Source organism: Hemicordylus capensis, chromosome 4, assembly GCF_027244095.1.
Source record: "Hemicordylus capensis ecotype Gifberg chromosome 4, rHemCap1.1.pri, whole genome shotgun sequence".
Classification (NCBI taxonomy): domain Eukaryota; kingdom Metazoa; phylum Chordata; class Lepidosauria; order Squamata; family Cordylidae; genus Hemicordylus; species Hemicordylus capensis.
In genome coordinates, this window is record NC_069660.1 from 267395218 (window position 1) to 267422923 (window position 27706).

The 27706-nt window shown below is 42.8% G+C and overlaps 1 long non-coding RNA gene across 1 annotated transcript in view; it reads right to left on the bottom strand.

Moving 5' to 3' along the window:
• The window catches only part of LOC128323998 (uncharacterized), a 35760-nt gene that overhangs the window by 5567 nt on the left and 2487 nt on the right, over window positions 1-27706 (bottom strand). The window contains exon 2 of the long non-coding RNA XR_008306564.1: window positions 1156-1280. This is a non-coding gene — a long non-coding RNA (uncharacterized LOC128323998). The remainder of the gene's footprint in view (window positions 1-1155; window positions 1281-27706) is intronic.

Genomic DNA, 27706 nt, shown 5'->3' on the forward strand with positions numbered 1-27706 from the left:
TGTTATAATTGGGATGATCATGGCGTACAGCTCATGAAAACCCCAAATCCACAATCTCAGAAAATTAGAATATTACATGGAACCAAGAAGACAAGGATTGAAGAATAGAACAATATCGGACCTCTGAAAAGTATAAGCATGCATATGTATTCAGTACTTGGTTTGGGCCCCTTTTGCAGCAATTACTGCCTCAATGCGGCGTGGCATGGATGCTATCAGCCTGTGGCACTGATTAGGTATTATGGAAGACCAGGATGCTTCATTAGCGGCCTTCAGCTCTTCTGCATTGTTTGGTCTCATGTCTCTCATCCTTCTCTTGGCAATGCCCCATAGATTCTCTATGGGGTCAGGTCAGGCGAGTTTGCTGGCCAATCAAGCACAGTATACTGTATACTTTTCAGAGGTCCGATATTGTTCTTTTCTTCAATCCTTGTCTTCTTGGTTCCATGTAATATTCTAATTTTCTGAGATTGTGGATTTGGGGTTTTCATGAGCTGTACGCCATGATCATCCCAATTATAACAAATTAAGGCTTGACTTATCTCGCTTTGCATGTAATGCGTCTGTCTCATATATCAGTTTCACCTTTTAATTTGCATTACTGAAATTAATGGACTTTTGCACGATATTCTAATTTTCCGAGTTTCACCTGTATTCTAAAAACCATCTCTGCCCCTAGTAATGACATTGGCACAGCTTCATAACAGAAGGATTTATAGGAAACTCAATCCACAACCCAGGGAAATGATAATTGTTTAATTCTTGGTTGTGGGCTTGAAATTCTTTCCTGAGGGAGGCTTGCCTGGTGCAGAGTTTGATTTCTTTTTGGCACCAGGTGAAGACAATTTCATTTGCTCAGGCATTTTAGATCTGTTAGTTTCAATCCTGTTATAATGCTGGAACACTGCCTGCTCTACTGTCTAATACTTTATATGTAGTGTTATTGATCTTTTCTTCTCATGTTTTTTCTTCTCATGCTATTTTGTAAGCCACTCTGGGAGTCCTTTCAGGCTTAAGAGTGGGATGTCAATGCTCAAAAAGTAACAAACAATTGAAACCTGGCTACCTCATTGAATTCAATGGGACAAAGCCTGCTCCAGTTCAATTAATCTGGTTTAACAGGTTGTTGATTATACTACAGGCACCTTTACTTACCTATCCCACTGTCGTATCATTAATTTTCAGTTCTTTCTGCCAGTGGTCTGAGAACCGCAACTCAACGATACCTCCAATTACCCATTGGCTGAACTTCAATTCCGAAATGTTATTACAGTACGTTCCTGTGGATAGGAACATGTTTACTTTTATTCATGCACAGAGTCTAGTGCAGTTTAGGATTTTATAGATACTAATGATGATGAAATGATAATGCTCTTTTACAGTCAACCAGGGTTCTTAGCTTTCATTACATATGGAAATACTGCATATAATGTGCATTTTCATTGCTCATAAAGAAGACTGGCACTTCAGTTCAAACACATTGGCTATGGTCCAGAGAGACCATTATGCAAGAAGTTGTATATATGCCACGGGGGCTTTATTTTCTCTCCCATTATGCACTGCAAGCTGCTTTCTAAACTTACCCAAGCAGGTTGCAATGTTATGTGGAAGTAAGATTTGTGCAGTCAACTCTCATATACTTCTCTTGATTGTGGCTGTTTCATCAAGTTCCTTGGAAATCAGTGGGACCTGATTACAAACAGGACCAATCAGAATGGCATGCAGGACCAATCAGAATGGCATGCAAGAAAACACATCAGACTTAACGTATAGAATTGGGATACCGGTGAGTAAATATAGTTGTAGATACCAAAAATGAATTTCATATACAGCTTCATTGCCTTCCAGTGTTATGTGGTCACACAATTTCAAATGCACCTATAATCATGAGTTATTCAAGATATCTTCATTATGTCAGTACAAGTAACTGATTTTTAAAAGAAATCTGCATAAGATTTTTAAATGCTATCACTGAGTTGTATCATCTGCTTCCATTGATCAATATTTCCATTGTCCTTTAAAATACTTATGTTTATATTTTTGGAGACACACTGGCTGACATCCTTCCTGACCGACAAAGTGTGCATCCTTTGACATAATGTGGGGACACACCTGAAGCCTCATGTAACTCCCCCCGTCCCTCTGTATACATGCTGCTGTGATAGAGCCTTCAGAGACTGGAGTGTTGCCTGCACTCCTGAAGCACTTTGTAAGATCAGAAACAAGTCACTTACTCTCAGCGATGGATTTCCAATCCTCCTGAGCTCTTCCAGAGTATGTGCAGTGCTCTGAAGTCTATGGGTCCTGGCGCAACAATGCACACAAAGGGTGACTAGGGGAGTTGCACGTGGGCTCCCACTGTGTCCCCACAGCCCCTCAAAGCATGCACATTTAATAATTCAGGATGTCAGCCACTATGCTTTTAAAAATACATCATTATGGCCATATCTTAAATATCTTATGCCCACTTTTTGCATGTCCGTTTGTTCTACTTTACTCATTTATGTCCAGTTCTTCTCTATTCAAATTTTACTGTGTAGTAAAGCCACTTCTGAAAAACAGACCAGATTATTTTTTTTCATCATTCAAGGACTACAAACGTAAACAGAAACGTACATCCACATATTAGGGGTTTTCTGTTACTGGTAAGTAAATGAAGCATGTCTTGCCTTATGAATATAATGAGGCTGTTCTCACATGCAGCCTAACTCAGGCTAGGCTGCGTGTGAGAACCACTGGGACTGAGTCCAATCCCAGCAGGGCAGTGCCCCCTAGCCTGGCTTTATAGCCCAGCTGTTAGCCAAGGGAGATTAAGCCCGGCTGTTAGCCAAGGGAGCATGTGCTCCCTTAACCCGGGCTACCTGCTTATATGCAAGCACAGGCTGCTTCCAGCCTGGCTGCACACAGAGACAGGTGCCTAGAGTGTCTCTCTCTTGGGGGAATCCCCCAATGCACTGCATGTGTCACACAGGGCATTGTGGGATTCCCGGAGGCTGGGACGTGTTGTCCTGGCTTCCAGAGGTGCACACTGTGCCATGCAACGCTGCTCATCTGGGAGCACGGTCCGTGCTCCCCAAACAAGAAATCGTTCAACGGGGGTGTGGGGGGTGGGGGTGTTATCCAGCCTCCCCCCCCCACCTGGCCACCTGCCTAGTGCCCCTCCCAGTCGTGTGAATGACCTCCTAGTCTTCACCATGGTTAAAAATTAAGAAATTGGCTCCCTCCCTCTTCATTGGTAACTCCACCTCTTTTCTTTTATCAGCTTTAATACGGGCTTAAAATTACATCAGCATCCAAGCTAACTATGCTTGATAAGGGTTCTAATCTCAATCAATCAATCCTTTATTACGGTCAGAGACCAGCATAAAATTAATACAGGTTAAAATTACATGTTATGTGATGTATGATGATATGATGGTACATAACTTGACAAATCTAAAATTAAGGATGATTGCAATTTAAAAGGCAAGTTAAAATACATATTAGTACATTACATCAAAAGGCTAAAAAAAGAATGATTGCAGATTAAAAAGTAAAATATATAGAATATACTCAAAACTAAATATGCTAAAAACCTAAAATTACTAAAGCTAAAAGAGATAAAATAATGGTAGAAATGCCCAGAAAAAATAAAAAGGGGAGTATAAAATTGTAAAAGTCCAGATTTAAAATTATAAAAAGGAATAAAAAGAGAAAGGGGGGGGGAAGGAAAACAATAAAATGTAGTAAAATGCAATAAAACAATATGTATGGAGGCATGGGCAAGTCCAAGGTCAATCCAGAGTCATCAAGAATTGGATTAAGGGGGCTCACAGCCTATCATCCTTCGATGGATGCCAATCGCAGCCACACAGAACTTGGCAATGCTATGTGTAATGGCAGGGTGAGAGTCAGAAAGCAACAGAAAACTGTAGAATTGTCTCGAACGTCCTGGGAACTTGCTTAGCAATAGGAGAATAAGGGCAACACGAATGTCTCTATTAAACAGGCAGTATAGAAGGACATGCTCAGTAGTTTCGATCTGTTCTGAGCCACAGGGACATAATCGCTCTGCAAGAGGGATCTTTCTGTAATGGGCCTCTAGCACTGCTGAGGGGAGACCATTGCAGCAAGCCAAAGTGAACACCCTTCTGTGGTTTGGGACCTCCAAATGAGTGAGATATGCTGCAGGAGAAGCTGTATATCTAAGCTCCTCACTGATATAAAATTTTGAGACATTACTGAGGTCCATTTGGCACTCAATGTCTGTAATGCACTGCTTAATAGTTCCCTTTGCCTGATTGTAGCCCATGTTGAGCAGGGATAGTGGGGAGAAGCCCACGGTAGCTAATTTTGCCTCAATTGCCTGAGCCCAACTAGATTGATAATCATCATGCCGGGTTAGAGGAGCAAGACAATTGGGCAAAAAGATAGTTTAAGCCAATAGGAGAGAGTGGCCATCCACACCATAGCCTGAATCTTGATCTGGCCTGTCTCCAGGCATAGGGTGGCATTGGAGACACATCTTGGTACACGGAACACTGCCTTCAAGAACTTGGATTGTACATGTTCCAGGGTCACAATATTGGGAAAAGAACCCAATTGAGCACTATAGAGTAGTTGAGCTAATGACTTGGCTTGAAACAGTTCGAGAGCTGCAGGAAAGTAGTGGCCTCCTCTTGTACACATAAATTGAAAGATGGCGGAGAAGCTTCTCTGTGCATTTAAGGCCACATGTTCGCCATGGCTTTTCTAGAGCCACCAGAATGAAAGACTACGCCCAGGTACTTAAAATGAGCCACTTGTTCGATCTTATGTCCCTCAATCTTCTAAGAGTGGATCTTGGGCCTCCTAGCAAAGGCCATGATTTTAGTGATAATTGATTTCCAGACAATCTTCCTTACAGTGCAGCATCAGGGCCCTTAATGCTCTTCTGAGGCCAATGGGACTCCTTGAGAGGATGGCTGTGTCATCCACATATAGTGGGTTGGCCATATGTCTCCCCTAGAGCTTTGGAGGGTGAAAATTAGTATTGCTGAGCTGGGCCACCATTGAGTTGATACAGAAATTGAATAGGAGTGGAGCCAAGATGCAAGACTTGCTTGATGCCCTTCTGTGTTAGGACAGCACTTGTAAGGTGACCTTGTGGACTATATCTCACCTTGAGTGAAGTGTCTTGGTGCAGAGTTCAAATGAGATATAGCAGGTGCAGATCAATGGTGGAGGCCTCCAGCTTCTCCCATAATTTGACATGTGAGATGGAGCCAAATGCTGCCTTGAGATTAATAAAGGCAGCATATAGAGGTGTCGCCCTACAGGAGGAGTATTTCCTAATGAGGTACTGTAGAACTAGGCATTGATTGATGGTGGAGCGCCCCTGCCTAAAGCCTGCTTGTTCCTCGGCAAGGAGCTTTTCCTGTTCCAGCCAATCTCTAAGTTTCCAAGGTTCTAATCTTAATAAGAGTTTTTGAAGTGAGGTGGAAAGCCCTGGTTATAAAGGACCCCTGTTAGCATTAGCCATGGTTAGAACTAGTGCAGATAAAACACTGCACAGTGGTTATAGCCCTGAGGAGGAAATATGTGTTGTTAGGGAAGATGGAGGGGTGTTCTGCTCACTGTAACATGATTAAAGGAACTGAGTTGCTGTAGAGCAGTTTCTCAGGGGGCAGGTTAAACTACTGGCTAAGTTATATCGCAATCAATCTGATCCACAGAACATTATTCTAAAATACATGACACATTGTCACAGATTGGGGGCATTATTTAATATAGGATGCTCAGGATTCAGATTCTAGGTCTAAAATTACCTTGAACATTCAAGTTTGTAAACCTGTAAGTATCTTAAGATACTGTATAAATGCAATAAATAAATCTGCTAGGAAAAGCCAAGCTTTCTGTGGCATCAGAGTGCCTAAGCTAAAGTCAGCTATATGCCCATTGTGACATGAGAGCAGATCGGACAATAGTAGCAATAAAGAGAAGCAGAGGAGAGGGAACAGAGGTAGAAGAAGACCAAGTGGTAAGATCGTCAGGAGGGAGACTCAACAAAGCTGTCGACCTGCCTTATTGTTAGGCTCTGTTCCTAGTATAAACATCTGTTCAGAGATTCCACCCCCTCCCCCCCGCTAAATGGCAGTACTACCAGTATTAAACTTGCATGCATCTGTTCAAAGCAGCCAGGGATAATTTGTCCATCAGAAAAACCTAGTATTCCATTCCATAATATGTATATTACTTTCCCCTGGCCAAAATATTTGCATGTGCAATAACTGAAATTTTTGAAGATGAAATTGCTGAAGTCTTTTATCTTCTTCAAACATAACTTTTTGCCTTGGAGATTAACAATTGCTTTTCACAGGCACACATGGAAAACTGTATACTGCATTTCTGAAGATACACTATGAAACTGGGAGAGTGAAGAAAATGTTTCTTTCTCATGTGGCCATAGAGCAGCACTGATAATTAATAGCAGCACGTATTTATCAGCATCTTACAGGCTCAGTGTGCTGTGACTTGCTAGATGGAAAACTAATGCACCATTTGTGCATTAATATTTTAATGACTTTTATCCCAACTTTTATTTCTTTTTGTCAAAAAGCTTTCACCAAAGCCTCTCACCAAAAACATATCACTCATTAGATAAGACTTGGCCTCTTACGGATTGGTACCTCGTTTAAAATAAATAAGAGGAGGGAAGGCATAAACTGATAGTTTCTATATAGAAAGATGAAAGCAGGGAGGTCCCCCAAGGATCTGTACTAGAACAACTGCTACTTAACTTGTATACTTTATACTTTGAAGTGTATTTATTTTATCATATTTGGAATATGGAATAATATATTATTTATTTATTTGATTTCATTTATTTATTTGATTTATTTGATAGCATATGGTATATTTGGTACATGGAATGGAGAATGGAAAAGGAGGCATCTGTATTTGTAGATTCTACTAAATTGTTTAGAGTAGTGGAGTCTAGGGATGTGCACAAATCAATTTTTTCGATTCAATTTGTTCCCAAATTGAATAATCCCTGATTTGTTTTGTGTCCAAATCTGTCCCCTGAATCACCCGAGATTTGATTCAGTTCGGATTTATTTGGACCACTTATAAAAGTCCTAGGGGCACCAAATTTAGGTGGTGGGTAGGTTCCCACCTACCACCCACATTTCAAGGTAGTGTGGCACTTGGTTGATTTTTAATGATTTTATTTAATTTAGTTTTTTATATTTCTGCCATAGGAAATAATGGGGATTCAAAGTTGCCCTATCCTAACCCTATCATGGATCCCTAGCTTTAATTGTGTTTTTTTTAAGCTAAGTTCTAGCCCTCGTAGAAGTGGAGTTATGGAGCAAAATGTGCGGTCACTATTTTTCAAGTGTTTGGATTCTTTGGTGTATAATAACTTTCCCTCAATGAATCCCTATGAAGATCCATTACACACCTTCATTTCTTCTGTTCATTTGGACTGGCTTTGGACAGAGCCAATTGCCATGTGCCAACTACACCCCCTCCCACCCACAAGGCAATGGGATACTACTCAGTTTATGTTCTAGGAATGTTTTCAAGTGTTTAGACTCCTTGGTGTCTAATAACCTTTCCGCATAATGAATCCCTATGAGGATTAATTACACACCAAAAACTCTAAACACTGCAAACATCCCTAAAATATAAACTGTGAGTTGGAGGGGTAGATGGCACATGGGATGCCACTAATTCCCCACCTCCACCCACAAAGCAGTGGGATCAAAATGAACAGAAGAAATGAGGGTGTGTAATGAAGACACCAAAGAATCTAAACACTTCAAAAAATCCTAAAAAATAAACCAAGGACCCCAGAAATTAATAGGAGGAATCCGAATCTTGAATTGATTTGAATCTGCCGTGATTTGATTTGGACCTGAATCTAGCCAATGGACCTCAGGGGTGATTTTTTCTGTCTCCAAATCACCCGAATCAGCTAGATTTGAGTACAAATCAATTTGTACCTGAATCGATTCACATATCCCTAGAGAAATCCCATACAGAGCTCTCGAAACCACCGTAAATGAAAGGTCAACAATAAAGCCACAGTAAGTGCCAAGCAGGGGTGACTCTAGGATTCATTTGGGAGAACAAAGGGGTTCCAAATACCATTACTGGGAGAGCAAAGCTTTGGCAGGTGGGGGCGCTATTGTTCCCTGGCCAGGAAGATCAAACTTCCTGGCAGAGAGTAGTAATTTCTCTCTGAACTAGCATCATTGGCTCCAGTTTGCTGGAGTGGAAACTGGAGGAGGTGGGGGGAGATTTTAAATTTAAAACCACCTGTTACATTATTAATTCATTATTACATTATTAATTCAAATTCAGACATTAATGTACTGTGATTGGCAATTTGTTGTGATTCATGAAGCTAGCTATTTTTCTGGTCAGTTGTGTAGGAAGCATAAGGGGTGTCAGGAAATATTTTTGGAGAAGTACACACACACACCCCAATAATCCCTGCTGCAAAGTGATGCACATTTTAGAAAAATTTCATAACTTTGTTTCTACTCTGACTTCTTTTGTGTAGTGGAGAATTAGGTGGTGAGGCATTTTTATCTGGTTAAAATGCTAAGGACTTATATATTGACCGTTCATGGTTTTTAAAAAACAAACATACATCTTGATTCTAGAATCAGAACAGGGGATGGCTTCGACACAGCATATATAGTTGCCAAGGGAACACCTTTATTCTCAATTTAAAATTTTAAGAACAGCAGAATTTTTGCACAGTATGATATAGCACAGTTCAGGGATCCTGTACAAAGTTATGGGATGGTGATATGAAAGCTAATTAGATTATACGAAATTAATTTCAGTAACTGGTGTTTTCCCAAATTGAATCCCCTTAAAAATAATTTGAGAATAGTCTTCACTGTTGTTTGGATGCGTTTCAGTTTTCCTGAGGGACATATACAACTTTGGAGATTTCCAGCTGACCACTAAAGCTCTTGACTTGTGTCCTTTGTGAGTTATGGCAACTAGCTGTAGGAAGCAGGTCTGTGTGATTTATTCAAAGGGACTAGTGGGCAGAGAAAGCCCTTATGCCTCTCTTGAAGAGGATACATTAGGAGAGGAGGAAGGCAGGTTTGATTTTGTGATTTTCTTTTCTCAGCACTGAGTATACTATTGCTGTTATAACTGTCTGGTTTTGTAGAATCTCAGATTGACAAAGGCAGAACTTGGGTGCCTGCCTTGAACCTTCCTTGAGTTGTGGTTTGTTTTCATGTGAGATAGTGTTATGGTGAGAAATGGACAGTGGCAGCTGTGTGTCTGTGTGTAATATTCTTGGTGATTGCTGTGATGATAAACTCCATGCCTCGCCTTGTGCGTCTGCTCTGCCATCTGCATTGCAAGGTGTACTCAATCAAAATGTGGCTGAAGTTGCTCTAGTTGAGCTTATGGCTATGATTGCTGCTAAGGGTGCTGCTGTGGCAGCTGTTGCAATGCTAGGAAGTAAAGAATCATAACTCTATGAGAGAGAACAACTTGTGCCAATGATGTTACTGCAGGGCAGGCACTGTGGCTGACAGTAGATTCTAGGTCAGTGATTCTTTTTTGGCCATTTTGGGACTTTGAAAATTTCTTAACCTTCTCCCCAAACCCCTAGAGGATCCTATGGGGGTTTTGGGGAAAGGTGTGTTAGAAATCACCTACCTGCCCATTACTTTTGTGAGTTGGGTGGTAGGTAGCACCCATCATGCCCTACCACCCAACTCACTTTGGTGTCCCTAGGAGCTACCCATAGGGAACAATGGGGTGTTTCAAGTTCTCTATTGTTCCCTATGGCTGAAAACATGTTTTGAGTTTGTTTCATTAAAACAGCTGGCCCGACCGCTTTTTCGATGGCATGTTTTGGCCATTTTGTGTTTCGTTCTCAAAACAGAACACAAAATCTGTCAGCACATCCTTAGCTGACATCCAGAAGAGAGATCAGAGGACGCAACTGGAGAAAAGGTCACACATATTTCAAACACATGTTTCTGGAAGGCAGAGAACATTTCTGGAGGCTGGAAAGATAAGTGAAAACTTCTTCTCTTCCCTCTGTGCATGCACTCTGCTGCTCAGAAAGCCTTTGGTTGCATTAAGAGCAGTTTCTCTCTGCTAAGAGACAGTTCCTGTTGCATTCTGGGACCACGGCTCTGGATGGCAGTCTATGTCTTTAATTGTGAAGGTGGCTTTGGAGGTCTCCTTAGGCCTCTGAAGCTGCATATACATTTTCAGATAAACCCCAGACAAATAAACCCTATTATAATAATTTCCTGTACCAGAGCTTAGCTCCATGAAGCTTTTATTGCAAAACATCAAAAATGCATGTTTCCCCCCTATATTTCAGAACATAGGTTTAAAAAAAAAAAAAAAAGCTCACCTGAAAGCCACAGGCATTGCAATGGTTGTAATCAGCCTGTTCTACTTCCATTTATTTCAAAGACAAGGGATTAGATCCACTCTATAAAATCCCACATGCCTTTAATGTCACAAAGTCAGCTCATCCATTCTTTTCTCTTTATTCATAACCATCGCCCAGTGACCAAATCTGTTATCTCTTTTCCCTGCTTTTTTGACTGACAGCATCGGACTGAATAGAGCAGCTGACAATAATCTTATTACAAAGTCCATTATTTTCTTTTTCCTGTTCCATTAACTTTTCCACATCCTTCAGTAGCCAAATCTGTTATGCTCTGTATAATTCCTGCACATCATTAACTCCCATTTTTCACTTTATAGTTAAACCAGCAATTCATATTGCTTCTCCTCCCATGAATTTTTGTCCATTTTCCTCTTCAAATGTTTTCTCAGCTTTTTGTACTTTTCATTATAGAAAGTTTCTTTTTGATGAGCCTTTATATGCACTCATTTTTCTTTCTCCTTCTCTCAACTTCAGAATTTAGCAATATTAACCAAACCCTAAAGTACATTCTACATTTTTTCCCTTACAATACAAAATAAAACATCAATAGTGCTATTTTTAATTTTCTTAATTCATCTGTAAAGGTATGTCTCTATATGAATGATACATTTTGGGAGTAATTAATATAGTGCAACAGAACCACTCTATATGCCGTAGATTCTCAAATTTTTACACAGCAAGCCAAAGTCAAATGTTTGAGCCACTCAGTCACCCTCTATAATAAAAGCCTTGCGTGTCCATCCGTGTCACCCAGGCGTGCGTCCGTGTCTTCCTCGGCCGTCCTGGGCATTGGCGGAGCGCATGCCCAGTACGGCCGAGGCAGAAATGGACACAGGCACCAGGCGGCCATGTTGGTTGCTTGCCTGGCCGCGGAGATGACAAAGGCAGCCACAGGGAGGGCAGAGGCGGCAGTTGCTTGCCCGGCCGCAGAGTTGACATAGGCGGCCACGGGGAGGGAAGAGGCGGCAGTTGCTTGCCCGGCCGCAGAGATGACAAAGGCAGCCACGGGGAGGGCAGAGGCGGCTGCGACGGCCTCAGGGAGACAGAGGCGGCGGCGGCGGCTCCAGGCCAGCCGCGGAGATCGGACCAGCCTCAAGGAAGGGAGAAATGGAGGGGGCGGGCGGCACTATGGGCTGCGGGGGCGGCACTCTCAGTCTGGCCACAGGGAAAGCAGAAACAGTGGGCCCGGACCCGCTGAAAGGAGCAATGGGCAGCAATTTTTGGGCCCCAGCCGCCCGACGCCCAAAACAAAAAATGACACAAAGCACGACACACAGAGCCGCAGACAAAAGCAGCGGCCAGATCCAACGCCCCCCGCCCGCCCAGCCACCCTAGAGCCAACACTAAAAAAACAAACAAACAAGCACAAACAACAGCAGCGGTCACAAAAGAGGAAGAGGGAGGGAAACAAAAAAAAAAGGCAAGAGAAAGAAAGAAGGAATAAAGAACAACAACAACAACAACAAAAGGAAACTAGCGCCTGTTATCATAACGGGCTTGAAAATACTAGTACAAAAATAAAAACTGATAGATGCTTTAGATGGCAATATTACTTCCTTTCCCCCTGGAATGGAAACAAGCTTGCTTATCCTGTCTGTCTTGCTCTTTGGTTTCTTTTGATAATAGCACCTGGGTCTTCCTCTCATTTTTAGCTTGGTGCAGTGCACCTACAGTATCTGGGAGTTCTCCACACAGCAGGCTTTACCATGAGTTTTCTGGGAGGCTTTACTGAGAAGTTACTCCAAACCTGACGCAAAAAGTGGATTTTTTAACCCCGGATATAAATCGGACTGCACTCTAACACACAGTGAAAAACCCAAATTTTGTGTGAAGTGCTCCCCGATAGCTCACTGGGACTTTGGGGTAAATCTGGGCAATATGTGAATGCACACCCTTCATCCCAGAGGAGATGTGTGCTTTAAAAGCCCTGTGTGAAAAACTTCCTGGTGCTTGCTGGCTGCTTTGTCAAAAATTAGACCCACATCTTCCACAAGTCTTATTCACAGCTTTGGATCTTTAATGTCAGTCTGATGTCTTGTGTTGAAGTCTGCCGCATGAGTGCTGCTGCTCTGGGCTCATCAGCTTCGGGTCTTTAAAAATTCTTCTCTGAACTTATCCTCCTTCAGAGTTCTCATGTGAACTTTGTATTTCTCCAGTGTTTTACTTTTCTTTGGAAAACAAAACTCTTAAGAGTTCCAGATAACTGTATCATAGCCTGCCCCCTCCACCTAGCTTGGCTAGGAGGCTTTACACGTGCAGCTTTGGGTTCAAATCTCCTTTGGGATGGAAAGCGTGAGTCCACATATCATCTGTCTTTACTTCCAAGTCCCTTTGGGCTATCAGTGACCAGTACAGACAGGACTCTGTTCCCCCCCTAATCGAGGCTGCGCATTCTGGCTTAGCCCAATTTATGTCCAGTTTAAGATAATCCTAGATTTCCAGTGGCTTTTGAAAAAAGCCTATTATGCCCCACCACTTTCCCTTGATGTGTGGAGTGGTATTTTTCAAAACTCGGTGTTTTTCAAAACTCAATGAAGGGGAGTTTGACAGCTGTTGGGTATGGTCTGCTCTGAGTATTCGCAATTGCAAGTGCTGGTGGGAGGGGGCGTGCGTGCGCAGGGTTTTTAGCAGACTGTGAAATCCCATGGAGGGAGTCTAGGGAGGGAGAAATTCCTGAGTTAAATGCAAGCACACACTGCAAAATGTGGGTCTTAACATAAGCTTTAGATATGCAGAATGGAGACTATAGCCTGCTGTAACCCGAGCCCCCACTTTTTTGAGCTGATTCACTTGCATTTTTCTTCATGACAGATAATGAAATGATTTCTACTTTAAACTTCCCTGCCTCTGGGCTGTGGTGGGCTAGGGGCGACAAGAGGTAATGCAGGCATTCACTCACAAAGGCATGTTCATTCTAAAAATCAGCAAAGATTTGGGTCAGATTTGGAAGGCTTGGGTTAAGCATTCTGCTGTTTGATCCCTCGGCAACCCGTCCTGCTGTTCTTCCGCAAGGCTAACTATCAACTAACAAAAACAAAACAAAAGGTCTCTCACCTCCTCCTCTGAGAGGATAGGTTGGAGGAAAAACCTGGAACCAGCTGGTGCAAACGCACAGGAAAAAGATCTGCTAGGGATTGCGGAGAGGAGCCAGCACTATGTGAACTGTCCATTTAAGGCCCCAAATTAAACATATTGTGAATGTGCTGTGAAGCAGATTCGCTCTTCAGATACCCCGAGGTATAAAGCCATGTGTGAATAACCTCCAGGTACTGTTAAAAAGATCAACTCCTGTACTTCTGATTAGGAATACAGCTACTTTCTGCTTATCTTCTTTTTCAAAATAACCTGTTACCTTATATAAGTCTCAGCTTTGTTCAAACCTTTTCCAAGATACCAAAGCATTACATGACAGTTTTAGATCTCCAGTACCTTTAGACTTTTTGTTTCTGTAGTCCCCTCTGTTCTGCACCCTCTGCAGTCTTTAAGACTTTTCTTGGTCACCCAACTGCTAGAACCATGTTATGTTCTGCTAAACTCTAAATGAACTGGAGGTAGTCTCCGAATTAAACTGTTTTTACTGCAAATACAAAATAAATGTCAGCTCGCACTATTTTTCATTATCTCCAAATTAGGAATATGATTCATGGGATCCAACGGTGATACAATGTAGGTAGATGGCAAACAGCTTCTGAAAAACTCTTTTATAAGAAGCAAAGAGGCTTTTATAGCTACTAATTTCATTAGGAAACAATAAGATATTTTAAAAATGCAAAGCCAATCTGCCGATTCAATTAAGTGAGGTGGAATGGCAGAATATGTAAATTGGGCAACTACATTACAAAATATAATAATCAAGGAACACATTTATAACCTGTCTTATAAATGGTACCTGACTCCTGTTTGGATTAAGAAAATTGACAATTTGCAACATAAAAGCTGCTGGCACACAATTTTCATCATGTGAATGTTTTTTGCATGAATGGTGAAGATGCAGTCATCTTAAGTCTTTTTAAACAGTTTTATTATTAAAGAACTAGCTGGCCTGGGCGCAGAGCAGTTCTCCCTTGTTCTTGACCCCTTGTTCTCAGCCCTCCCCCTCCTCCAATTTTTTTTCTCTCTGGTCAGCCGCTGCTTTTGCCCCGCCGCTGCAGTCGCTTCCCCCCCCCACCTGCTGGTTTCTCTCCCCCCACGCCACCGCTTTCGCTTTCTCTCCCCGCCCACCCACCTGCATGCCCGTTCACTGGCCTGTCTGTTGGCCTTATGTTCCCTGCCACTGTCGCTTTCCTCTTCCCCTCCCCACGCTCGCGAACATTCGCAAGAACTGCCACCCATGGAATTAGCAATGGGCATGAATAAGAGAAATATATATATACTAGTGGGCCCAGGTGCAGAGCATCTGCGCCTCTAGCTGGACACAGCCGTTCCCCGCCATCTCGGGGACTGGGGGCAGAGCCAGCCGTGCTGTCGCCGCCGGCTCCCTCCGCCTCACCCCCCCACCATGCTGCCGCCTCCTCCTCCCTCCACACCCCCGAGTGCCGCTGTGGGCGGGCGGCCGGGCCGAGAGTGCCGCGGGTGGCTGGGTGGAGAGTGCCGCCGTGGCCGCGGCCGGGCCCGCCGCCTTGCCTCCGCCGTGGCCGGGCCCGCCGCCTTGCCTCCGCAGCCGCCCGGCCAGGCAATTCTCCTGGGTGCACCAGGACCAATCAGGCGCCCCCGCAGCCCAGCCAATCAACTGGGCTGCCAGGACGCACGTTCTAAAGGCACACCCAGGAGAATTATATATATATATATATATATATATATATATATATATATATATATATGCAAAAATATTGTGTTTTGATATCCAATATGACTTTATTATGTGATGTCAATGATGGTCATCTCTCTCTATATATATTTCTCTTGAGTGTGCCATGGAATGTGTGTCCCGGCAGCCCAGCTGATTGGAGAGAAGAGAATTAGCTGGCGGCGGGCCAGGGCCGCTGGCAGGCCTGGCGACAGGTGGTGGCAGCAGGCCTGGCCTGGCTGCGCGGCTGGCGGGCCCGGCCAAGGGCTGAGGTGGTGAGGAGGCGGCAGCAGGCCCCAATACTGGGGCAGAAGGTTGGGGTGGGAAGAGGTGGCCTGCCCCAAAGAGCCGGCCGCAAAGACTGGCAAGTGGTGGCAGCAGGCCTGGCAGGCCGCAGAGGCGACACTTGGCGTGGTGGGCCCGGCAGCAAAGGCGGTACTCGGCCCGGCGGCAGGCCAGGCCGTGGAGATGCTGGGCCTGGCTGCGGAGGCAGCTCTCGGCCAGGCTGCGCCGGGACCGGCTGCCAAGGCCAGGAGCCCGTGGGAGGCAGGGTTGGGAGGGAACTGGGCGGCGGGACTTTCCTGTTCGCCGCCCGGGAGGAGGAGCAGTGGTGGCCCGGTAAGTAGAGCTTTAAAAAATGCAGGGGAGGAGGGAGGGCAAGGGCAAGAGGGAGTGGGGGAGGGGGGAGGGCAAGAGAGCATGGGGGGAAGCAGGAGAGAGGAGCAGGGGCAGGGGAGGGAGGGCAGGAGAGACTATGGCAGGAGGGTGAGAGGGAGGGGAGGGTGAGAGAGAGGGGTGGGAGGGGGAGGGAGCAAGAGTGTGGGGCAGAAGGGAGGGAGGGGCACGAGGGAGAAGGGAACAGCTAGCCCCAAAGAGAGCACAGATGCTCTGTGCAGGTTGGCTAGTAATGTTATTAATAGGCTAAGGGAAGCCTGCATGATCCTCAGGGACGTATTCCTGGCAATGAAAAGGCTTTTGGAGAAAACTGTCAGCCAGTGTTCCACTTCTGAACCAGACTTCTGAATTATGGCCTGGTATAAGAAAACATCCCCAAACCTAGGAACTACTCATGATAGAATACTTGTTTATAGGAAATTTGTAATAATTTGCATACAGAAATATTTATTTGTAAAGAGAATGGGGCTCTTTCCCCCTCTAGTGATTGAATATAGGTGGAAATAAATTGCTACAGCCAGTTGGAGGTGTGGCTATATCAATATTGAAGCTCTAAGTTTCAGTCCTCATGGACAGCTATGAAGTTCAACATATCTACTGGTAAATGGTACTGGTAATAAGTCTTTGAGTTGGTGGTTCAAACTACTTTATTTAAGGCATCCTGTCCACTTTTTGTTTCCATGCTTTGATGTTGCATTTAAATAAGTATTCATATTCATGGGTGGAAAGGTCAAGAGGGGAACAGAAATGTAAGTCAAAGATTTGATTCTAAATGTGTGGAAATAAGGACTACCAACCTATGAAAGATTTTCAGGGAAAGCACAAGATTGTACATGTAGGGAACATAGGAAGCTGCCATATACTGAGTCTGACCGTTGGTCCATCTAGCTCAGTATTGTCTACACAAATGGTAGTGACTTCTCCAAAGTTACAAGCAGGAGTCTCAGCCCTATCTTATAGCTGCCAGGGAGGGAACTTGGAACCTTCTACATGCAAAGCAGATGCTCTTCCCAGAGTGGCCCCATCCCCTAAAGGGAATCTTACAGTGCTCACATGTAGTCTCCCATTCAAGTGCTGGAGAGAACCAGCATGGCTTCTGCAAAGGTAAATCTTGCCTCACAAACCTTTTGGAGTTCTTTGAGAGTGTCAACAAGTGTGCGGATCAAGGTATTCTAATTGACATAGTATACCTGGACTTCCAAAAAGCTCTCAACAAAGTTACTCTTCAAAGACTCCTGAGAAAACTTAGCAGTCATAGCATAAGGGAACAAGTACATGTGTGAAAACAGAGAGCAGGTATAAATGGAGAGTTTTCACAATGGAGGGAAGTAAGAAGTGGGGTTCCCCAGGGATTGGTACTGGGACTGGTGCTTTTTAATGTATTAATAAATGATCTAAAAGTAAGGGTAAGCAGCGAGGTGGCCACATTTGCAGATGAGAAACTCTTTTGGTAGTGAAATCCAAAATGGATTGTGAGGAGATCCAAAAGGATCTCTCCAAACTGGGGGAGTGGGTGACAAAATGGCAAATGCGGTTCAGTGTTGGCAAGTGTAAAGTGATGCACATTGGAACAAAAACCACCCAACTTCAGGTATACGTTGATTGGATTTGAGCTGTCGGTGAATGACCAGGAGAGGGATCTAGGGATCGTGGTGGACAGTTCGTTGAAAGTGTTGACTCCATGTGCAGCAGCTGTGAAAAAGGCCAATTCCATGCTAGGAATCATTAGGAAGGGGATTGAGAAAAAACAGCGAATATTATAATGCCCTTATACAAAACAATGGTGTGGCCACACCAGGAGTACTGCATATAATTCTGGTCACCACATCTAAAAAAGGACATTGTAGAACTGGAAAAGGTGCAGAAGAGAGCAAACAAGATGATCAGGGGCCTAGAGCACCTTCCTTATGAGACAAGGCTACAACACCTGGGGCTATATAGTTTAGAAAAAAGACTGCGGGGAGACATGATAGAGGTCTATAAAATCATGCATGATGTGAAGAAGTGGATAGAAATTCTTTTCCCTCTCACATAACACTAGAACCAGGGGTCATCCCATGAAACTGATTGCCAGGAAATCTAGGACCAACAAACGGAAGTACTTTTTCACACAACGCATAATCAACTTGTGGAATTCTCTGCCACAAGATGTGGTGACTGCCAACAACCTGGATGGCTTTAAGAGGGGTTTGGATAGCTTTGTGGAGGAGAGGTCTATCAATGGCTACTAGTCGGAGGGCTATAGGCCATCTCCAACCTCAAAGGCAGGATGCCTCTGAGTACCAGTTGCAGGGGAGTAACAGCAGGAGAGAGGGCATGCCCTCAACTCCTGCCTGTAAGCTTCCAGCAGCATCTGGTGGGGCACTGTGTGAAACAGGATGTTGGACTAGATGATCCAACAGGGATGTTCTTAAGTGCAAACCAGGATGGATCCTGCTTAGCAAAGGGGAACATTTATCCTTGCCAGCCCAATACCAGCTCTCCTCCCACAAAGTAGTTTCCTTTGAGCAGCAATCAAACCAGCGATCTAAGGATTTCTCACTATAGTCCTCTGCTCTACCAGCTGAGCTATTGAAAGGACACAACCCATCAAACAGCAAATTTAAGGAGCCTTCTGTCATGACCCATCCTGTCACAATGGCGTCTCTAATTCAGAAATTGAGGAGGCAGGACTAGCACTAGCTCCAATCCTGGATCACAGCATCAGGCTAGAAGTGAGAGAATCCTGGGGCTAGATGAATCTCCCCCCTGATCTAGAGTCCCTGGGGCAATTTCCTCAGAAGAATTCCACACCATAATGTCTCCCAGATACCTGCATGCCAGTGCCAAAAACAAGCTCAGCAGTACATAAGCAAAAGAGTGCCAGACTCCAGAAGGCTGCCAATGCTTACACTGTCTAGGCAGGTAGGTTGAGCCTAGGAAGGATAATCTGGCCTCAGAGATACTTAAGGGCTCAATCTGCCAAACTATCCAGAGTCCTGTGGAATTGCCTCATGCTACAAGCAAGCAGGTCAGAACACCTTGCCTCCAAACAGTTCTAATGCAGCCAATAATTAGCACCCCATGTCACTGACTGACATTGATGTGACCTAAGTATAGTCACAAATTTACAGGTGGCATTAAAAAAAAAGTAGATATCCCAATCTTACTGAATATGACTGACACTGCTATCATCTCATGGAAGGCCCATGTGGACTACGTTGCCCAACAGGCACAAAGGAGCACATCAGCAACATTAAGGTTCTTTCGCTCCAAAGGTGGAGATTATCCCTGCAGTGTTAAGGCTGTTTTCTGCTAAATCATTGGCCCAACTCTTATACGGTGAACAATTGGGCCCCTACCCTGATTACAGGACATTAGAGACCATTCAAGCTAAGTGTATAAGAGCAGTATTTAGGGCCCCTAGATATGCAGCGCTGAGGTTGGAAATGGGCCTACAGAAGGTAGAAACAAAAGCATGGATTTTAATCTTCAATTACTGGCTCAAGATCCATTTCTGCCCACTGGGGCTGATCCCCCTTGTGCTGGCTGATAGGTTTCAATCCGCCTGGACAAAAGCACTATTGGCCAAACTGTCATCACTTGGCTTTTCTATTGAATATTTGTCATTATTAGGTTACAATCAAGCCAAGGAGATCCTCAAACAGAGGAATTGGGATATTGCACACCAGAATGATTTAAGCTCCATTCGAAGACCATAAGAGGGTGCCTTGGTGACTTCAGCAGGAACCTGCTAGCTACCTATGGTCACTTTCTCTACCGAGCCATCACAGAGTGTTTCTCAGAGCAAGATACGATGCCCTACTATCAGCAGTTTTATCTGGAAGGTTTTTTAAAATCCATTTGGCCAGTCTGATTTGCCCTTGAGGCTCAGGTGAGGTGAAATCTGTCCACTGCTGCTGTTTTGCTCTTTTTATAATGATAGTCGGCGTAATCTTATTATTCTTGTTATCACACTTTCCCGGCTGAACTGCTGAATTTTATGCCACACTCCTTCTTGCAGATAAAGAAACCTTCTATCATTCACAATGTTGCCAAATTTTGTGCAGCTGCAGTCAAGATCCGTCAGAAGCTAACTTCTGGCTCTACTTCTTAGATACCACTACAGAAGGCTTTTATGCTGGTGCACTTTGTATGACCTAATTTTTATCTGAATGTAGTATTATTGGTTTGAATGTACATCTGATCAATGATCGCAATAAAGCTATTCGTTCATACAGGTAGCTTTTAAAACATGGTGATTTATATCTGTCAGGAGCTGCCTGGGTTGATGCTGAGAGTCACAGACTCTTGCTTTGCCTCAGTATCAGGGTCTTTTTAGTTTCACAATGAGGCCCACCGCCCATTGTGATCATCCAGAGAAGCTCATCTGCAGTTGCTACCAGCATATCTGGTGGCTACACAGGGATGAGCCTTCTCTGTTTCTGCCCTGAGACTCTGGAATGCACTCCCTGATGAAATAATATCCTCCCAATTGCTGACAACTTTTAAAAAGTACTTACGTAAAGGATTTGTTTCTTTACCCAAACTTTTTAATTTGACTGTGGTTTTAAATTGTTTTAAGGCTTTTATTTTTCTGAGTTTTAACTTGTTTTCTATTGTTGTAAACCACCCAGAGACAGAAGTTTTGGGCAGTACCGTATTTTACGGACTATAAGACGCTATGGACTATACGACACACCTTAAATTTAATCCAGTTTTTGAGAGTTTTCCTTCTCTGAGCTTTCCTTCTGAGTTTTCCTTCTCTGAGCTTTCCTTCTGAGTTTTCCTTCTCTAGGCTTTCCTTCTGAGTTTTCCTTCTCTGAGTTTTCCTTCTGAGTTTTCCTTCTCTGAGTTTTCCTTCTGAGCTTTCCTTTTCTGAGCTTTCCTTCTCTGAGCTTTCCTTCTCCTCTCGCCTCCATCTCCCCTCCAAGCCCTTCCACCGCGCCCTGCTCTGTCCTCTTGCTTTTGTTCTCTTGTGGGGTGAGCAGCAGCAAGTCCACATTGGTGATCCGCGGCGGCGGCAGCCGCTGGTTGTTGTTCATTGCGGCCGCCGGCGGGCAGCAGCCTCGTATTGGATATGTTTGTTGTTTCTATTTCTGCTGGCCAATAGCTGTAATAAAATTGATGATGATGATATTGAGGCTGTGCAATCTCCCAATCCCCCTCGGTGCGAGGATTGGGTACAGGACCTGCTTAAGCTTGCGGCACATGAAAAATGGGCCCTCTTAAAAGTAAATAAATTAGATAAATGGTCTGAAATTTGGGATAACTTTCTTAATCTTTTCTTAGAATAAGAATCCTTCTGACCCATCCACATCTTCTAGTGCAATTGTGATTCTCCCTTCTTCTCTTCCTTTTTTCCTCTTCTGTTTTTCTTTCTCTCTTTTTTCCCTTCCTCTTCTTTCTTGGGGGGGGTATGGGGGCGGGGTGGGGGGCAATTTGGGTATGTTGTTGCAAAATATGAATTGTTATAAAATGTTTAAAAACATTAAATTAAAAAAAAAACAAATTTTAAATTGTTTTAATGTTTTAACTTTTTCTGTTGGCATTTGTACTTTTTCATTGTAAACTGCCCAGAGATGCAAGTCTGGGACAGTATTAAAATATGTTAAATACATAAGTAAGTAAATAAGAATTCAAGCATTCAGGTTGGTGTTTTACTACTCCAGGCTGCTCACACTAGGCTGCTCACACCAGTAGTGTTTGGAGGCCACTTTCCTCCTGGCACCAAATGCATGTCTATAAAAACAATTTGCTCAGTCTTGCTCAAGGTCAAAGCCAACACTTCCAGGATGGAGGGAAGGCTGTCTGGCAACAAGGGGATTGGTGAAGTTTGATCCTCCCCCTGTGTGTAGCTTAAGACACTCTTCCATTAGCATGACGTTAATTTGGATATTGACAAGTTTGTATAAGAAGCAGATTGTGGGGAAGGGGGCAGCGGGCGGGCTGACTAGGACGCTCCCGGCAGGCCCCAGCGAGAGAGGAAGGGAGGTGGGAAGCTAATCCTCCCTGCTTGCCCTTCCTCCTCCTCCTCCCTCCCTCTCTTTCCCGACAAGCCCAACTTGGCAGCAGCCTCCCTCACTGCAGAAGCATCGGAGCGGCAACCAGAGGGAGCCTGGGGAAGGGGGCGGAGGGCGGGCTGACTAGGACGCTCCTGGCAGGCCCCAGCGAGAGAGGAAGGGAGGTGGGAAGCTAATCCTCCCTGCTTGCCCTTCCTCCTCCCCCTCCCCCCTCTTTCCCGACAAGCCCAACTTCCAACTTCTCCCCGGAGTACAAGACGCACCTGAATTTGGGCGGTTGTTTTTCAAGGAAAAAAGTGCGTCTTATACTCCATAAAATACAGTAAACAAATTTGACAAATAAACAAACAAACAAACAAATAAAATAAAATAAAATAAAGAAATCCTGATTTGTCTGATTGGCTTTAACACCCACCTTTGGCTCTGACTCTTGGCTTATTTCTGGTTCCTGGCTTGTTCTCCCCACTACTGGTTCCCTCCTTGAGCTTCCCAAACCCCTGCTAACTTGGCAAAGAGGCACCTTTTAATGTGGTGATTCGCTTTATTTCGCAGAGGGAGAGTAACTGGCCCTATCCACCCCCAGCACAGTACCTCCAATGACTGTTGCTGGTGTATATCTTATGTTTCTTTTTAGATTGTGAGCCCTTTTGGGACAGGGATCCGTCTTATTTATTTATTATTTTGCTGTGTAAACTACCCTGAGCCATTTTTGGAAGGGTGGTATAGAAATCAATCAATTAATCAATCAAACAAATAAATAAATAGCAACTTTGGAACTGAACTACTCTGCAGCAGCTGCCATGGCCCAGCCCCCTTGACAATATCTGAAATCTCACGGACTCATGTATTCCTGATCTTTCATACCTAGATGAGAATAAGTAGCAGTAGTCAAGTTATATTAGTTATGCTTTAGAGGAATTCATCATTTTCAGATATGAGCTCTCTCCATCATCTTTTGAAATAATACTTTACTAGAATTTGGGCCATTACTCCTACCTCAACAAAGGAAAAAGAAGGCTATTGAGGAAGCATGGTTGAGGGCCCTTATCATATCAATCTTATTTCAATTTTGCACATACCTTAAAATAATCCAAGAGATATTCAGAAATACATTTTGGAACATTCAACTTTAAGATATAGAAAGGGCAAATTGGAAAACACTATAAGAAGAACACAGCGAATTTAATTTGTTTTCAAGACACAGAATCTGACCTAGACATCCATTGTTAAAAGAATAATAAATGAGAAACTAGATAACAGTGTCTGAGCTCAGGAAGTGCTAGACCTCCATTACTTAAAGGTTCAATATTCCATCATGTCATGTGGTAGACATTATCAAAATTATTTTTTAAAAGAACTTGCAAAAGGTCTCTGAGTTCTTTCAAGAATGGACAGATCTATTCAAGATACATAACAGCAGAAACAGACTTCATCTTGCTGGAAGAAGGAAAGTGACATAAATAAATATATCTAAAATATGTGGAAGATATTCATTTGAAAACAAAAATATTAGTTTAAATTATCATAATCTGAACCATAATCAAAGTTAAAAGTTCTCAACTATTTTCCAGTATAAAACAGTATTTGCTTCTTCTGCATAGGCTAGATTTTATGTTAGACCACAGTGGAGTACTGTGAGAAGATAAAAGATAAAATGGAGAAAAGAACTAATATACTCATAGCAGTATTAATTATGAATATAATGTTGTAATACTAACATTTATAATAATGCTTCTTGTGCACAATTATTTTATATTAAAACAAAGTTACAAATATTCTTATTTTAAACATCCCATTTAATTCAAAAATCACATCAATTTACATCATTTTTTAACCGTTTTAACATCTTTTGTTGTATCTCGCTAAGTATGCAGCCAAAGTGTAATTTCTCTCTTATTATAGTACACACATACAAAAACGATACATTTGCAAGGATCTCCTGCAATAGGATAGACAGGGGGCCGCGTTTTACAGCAGGAAATTGACTTGGACCCACAAGAGTCCCTTGTCTCAGTTACAGTGGGTCATGGACAGCATTCTCTTCTGGTAGACAGCGGAGCCACTCATTCAGTTTTAAAAACACCCCACATTTGCCTCAATATAATGAAAACACTACTTTAAAAGGTGCCTCTTTGTCCAGTTAGCAAGGGATATCACCATGTATGAGAGCTGTGGTTAAATTATTTCATTTTAGAGACACTCATGTCCAGTTTTTTAAATCAACTGTGAAACTCACAAGGTTGTATAAGACAAGAAGTTTAGAACACTTGAAAAACCTATAAACTCAAGCACTGAAGAATTTAGGCCCTGTGTACTAGAATACAAATACCCTTTTGCTCTTTTCCATCCATGTCTCCAAGACTTTGTGAGGTTAGCTCCTTAAGGGGAGGCCTTACTAATGACAGTCCCATAGGAGTTTTAGGATGAGGCAGAATTTAGATAGATAGATAGATAGATAAGATCCAGTACATATGGACTGTTGCATCTCTCTTTTTATGTTTTCTTCTCAGATTTTATTTATGTCCCACAGTATTTATTTTTCACAGTGTATTGCTTAGCTTTCCTCACTTTCATATACAGTATAAGTAATCTTCAGCGTGTACAGCCCACCAATTGTTTGTCCAAGTTTTCAACCTGTATTTGTAAATAAACATACAAAACCACTACAAATCTGCATATTCTCTCCTCCAAAAGAAAAAGATGCTGTAAATTATTTTGGATGTGAAATAATATTATAATTGTTTGGTTTGAATTAAAGCACACACACACACACACACACACACACACACACACACACATTTGGAAAATACTCCTATTCCCAAGTGGGAGAGTTGAACAGAGAAATCAAGCACAACATTCATTTAAGGTTTAGATTACTTATTTGCAAAGGAATATTGTTTTAAATGAAATAGAAGATAATTTGCTCATGTATAACTTTTTCTAAAGGACAAAAGAGAAGACTGCTAACAGTGCAATTGCTTGCTTTTGCTATAACTGAGCTAACAAACTCTGCAGGTGCTATTGCTATTGGTATACTCTGGAAGTATGATTTCTTCCCCATTAGAGGATATCTGACTGCAAGCTGTCATCTGGACTCCAACAATAGCCCATTGCATCATGATACATGTGAATGTTGCTGCCTAAGCACATCTTGTGAATAATTACTTAGTTGTTGCTCACCAAGTTGCACTACTGCCGCTCTGCCACAGAGAGAACACAAGTCAGCATACAAGCAGCTCAGGTGATAGGAAAAGCAGATTGCAACATGTATGCAGTAGAGGTCTGTCTGGTAGATGCTTTGAAAAAAAAAATGAGTAAGTTTTGATTAAGGCTTTAAGGGCCACCAATCAGCCAAGGAAGGGCTACAGGTTTTATTACACATAATTATTAGGAAAGTCTGCCTGATGCTTGGAGCAAAGGAAACTATATTCCAAACAGGTTTATTAGCTTACTTAGCACAGCACTGTCTCTTATATGGTTGGATAAACAATGTAGTGCTTTTGGCATGGAAATTCATGGTTTTCTTTTTATTAAGAGAACTCAAACTGAAATAAAGACCTTTCAGGTGTAATTAACAGTATCTGCATAATACAATAACTGCTAACTTGGCAAAGAGGCACCTTTTAATGTGGTGATTCTCTTTATTTAGCAGGGGGCGGGGGGAGTAACTGGCCCTATCCACCACCAGCACAGTACATCCAGCGATTGTTGCTGGTGCCTCTCTTATGTTTCTTTTTAGAGTGTGAGCCCTTTGGGGGCAGGGAGCCATCTTATTTGTTTATTTCTCTGTGTAAACTGCCCTGAGCCATTTTTGGAAGGGCAGTATAGAAATCAAATGAATGAATGAATACAATAGTAGTTATCCCTCTCACTCAATCCATAAACTCAACACTAGAAGAGGAGCAGAGAAAGAAAAACCACAGGCAAGGGGCAAAGTGCTGAGTCAGGTAAAGCCTTGCTTGGTGCTGCTATATATTAGTATACTGTAATTGCATCTGTCCAGGTGCACTGTCCTGAATTGCTACATCATGCAATACTGTGACCCCTAACATTGCTTTGCTGATGCTAGCTTACAAGGGCCCTTATATCAAATTCTAACTATAGCAGAACAGGATTTAGTTGTAAGAAATTTCTCAACTAAAAGTTTTTACCAATGATGATGAAGTTATGTCATTGCCTGTAGGATGAAAACTTTAATCTCTCTGATTTGTTGGTTTTAACTTGTTAGTTTTAAATTGCTCCCTGCCTTTGTTTCTTGATATTGGCTGTTGCTTCTTGTCATATTTCAATTTTTTTATGCCATGGATCATCTTGAACAAGAGAAAAGGCAGGCTAAAAATACTTCTAATAAATATATAAACAAAAACCACGTAACAGGTTTAAAAATACATTTTTTTCAGCCTGCAGATTCCTCAGCAAAAAAGAAAGAGTACTAGTTTGTCAGTCTGAGCCCTTTGGGGAAATGGTTTTTATTACTATTATTATTGTTATTTTTTGCTTAAAAGCTTTGAGAACTTTTTTTTGTTCAAAAGTGATATATAAGTAATAGTAATAATAGTAACAGATAATTGTTAAGGAAGACAATGTAATCCCAAACCACAGGAAGGAAAAGGCTCTGACTCAACCAGATCTGCTAACAGACTAAAGAGGAAAAACAGCTGGGATGTTCAAAACAGTAGAGTTGTTTCAGACGTAATTTTGTTCTACCTATGATTACATGCCAAGGAAAAAGACAAATACTGTACACTGTAATGTATCTGTGTAGGCAGCAGCTGCCAAACACATGCAGCAAAACAGATACTGTGCATGACTTTGAGCACAGCTCAGTGCATACATTTTTTTCTTACACTGAAGCTTTACCTTAGGAACCTTCTGATATGAACATCAACACCACTTTGGAGTCAGCAGGTCAGGCTCTATACCAAGTACCTTTATTAAATGAATGAAGAGAGCCAGCAGTGGGGAGCAGGGCCTTTACTGCTGTTGCCCCCAGTTCTGCAATGTCCTCATAGAGGCTACAACTCTCCCCTCTGTGTGAAAAGGCTACAAAAGGTTTCCTTTTCCAGAGTGCATTTGGCTGTCTGATGAAAAGTTATTTAGTTTTCTGTTGCTGTTATACATTTATTTGCTTTAGATGTCATTATTGAATTTTATTCTTAGTTTAATGGCTTTTATGAGGTGTTGTGGAAAGGCACACAAATGGTTCAGGGTGGGTGGGGGGAAGCACCTGTATATGAAGCAGCCTTTACAACTGAATAGACCTATAGAAAGAAAGAGATCTGAAATGCTTGAAGGGATTATTACAATTTTGTTTTGGGGATAGTGCTGACGCTGCCCTTCTAACAATGTCTGATGTGCTGGTTAAGGACAACATTCAAGGAAGGAGCAGGGGCAGCCAGAGGCGCCCTTACCCCTGGACTTCCAGGCCGAAGTCCAGGGCCTCCACAACCTCTGGGACCCCATATCCTCTCTAGACTGTCCCGGCTAGTGTGGTTGTTGCATCATTGGTCCACTGCACCAGGTGGCTGAGTGTGACTGTGACCTGTGCCGGGCAGCCAAGCGTGATCTCTGCTTTAGGAAAAGAGGGGAGAGTGGGGAAGAAATATGTGGGATGGGAATATGTTAAGTTGTGTGTTGAAATGTTTCTGCTAATGCATATTTGCATAAATATGCCTGTTTTATATTACACTAGCTTAACCCACGGAGAGCACCTGCACACTAGTACTCGATTGCTCCACTCACCTCCTGCCACAGCCCCCCTCACCTCAGAGATCTCTTCACCCTCACCTGAGCCACATTCCTCCTCCTCCTCCATCCCGTTGCTTCCATCCC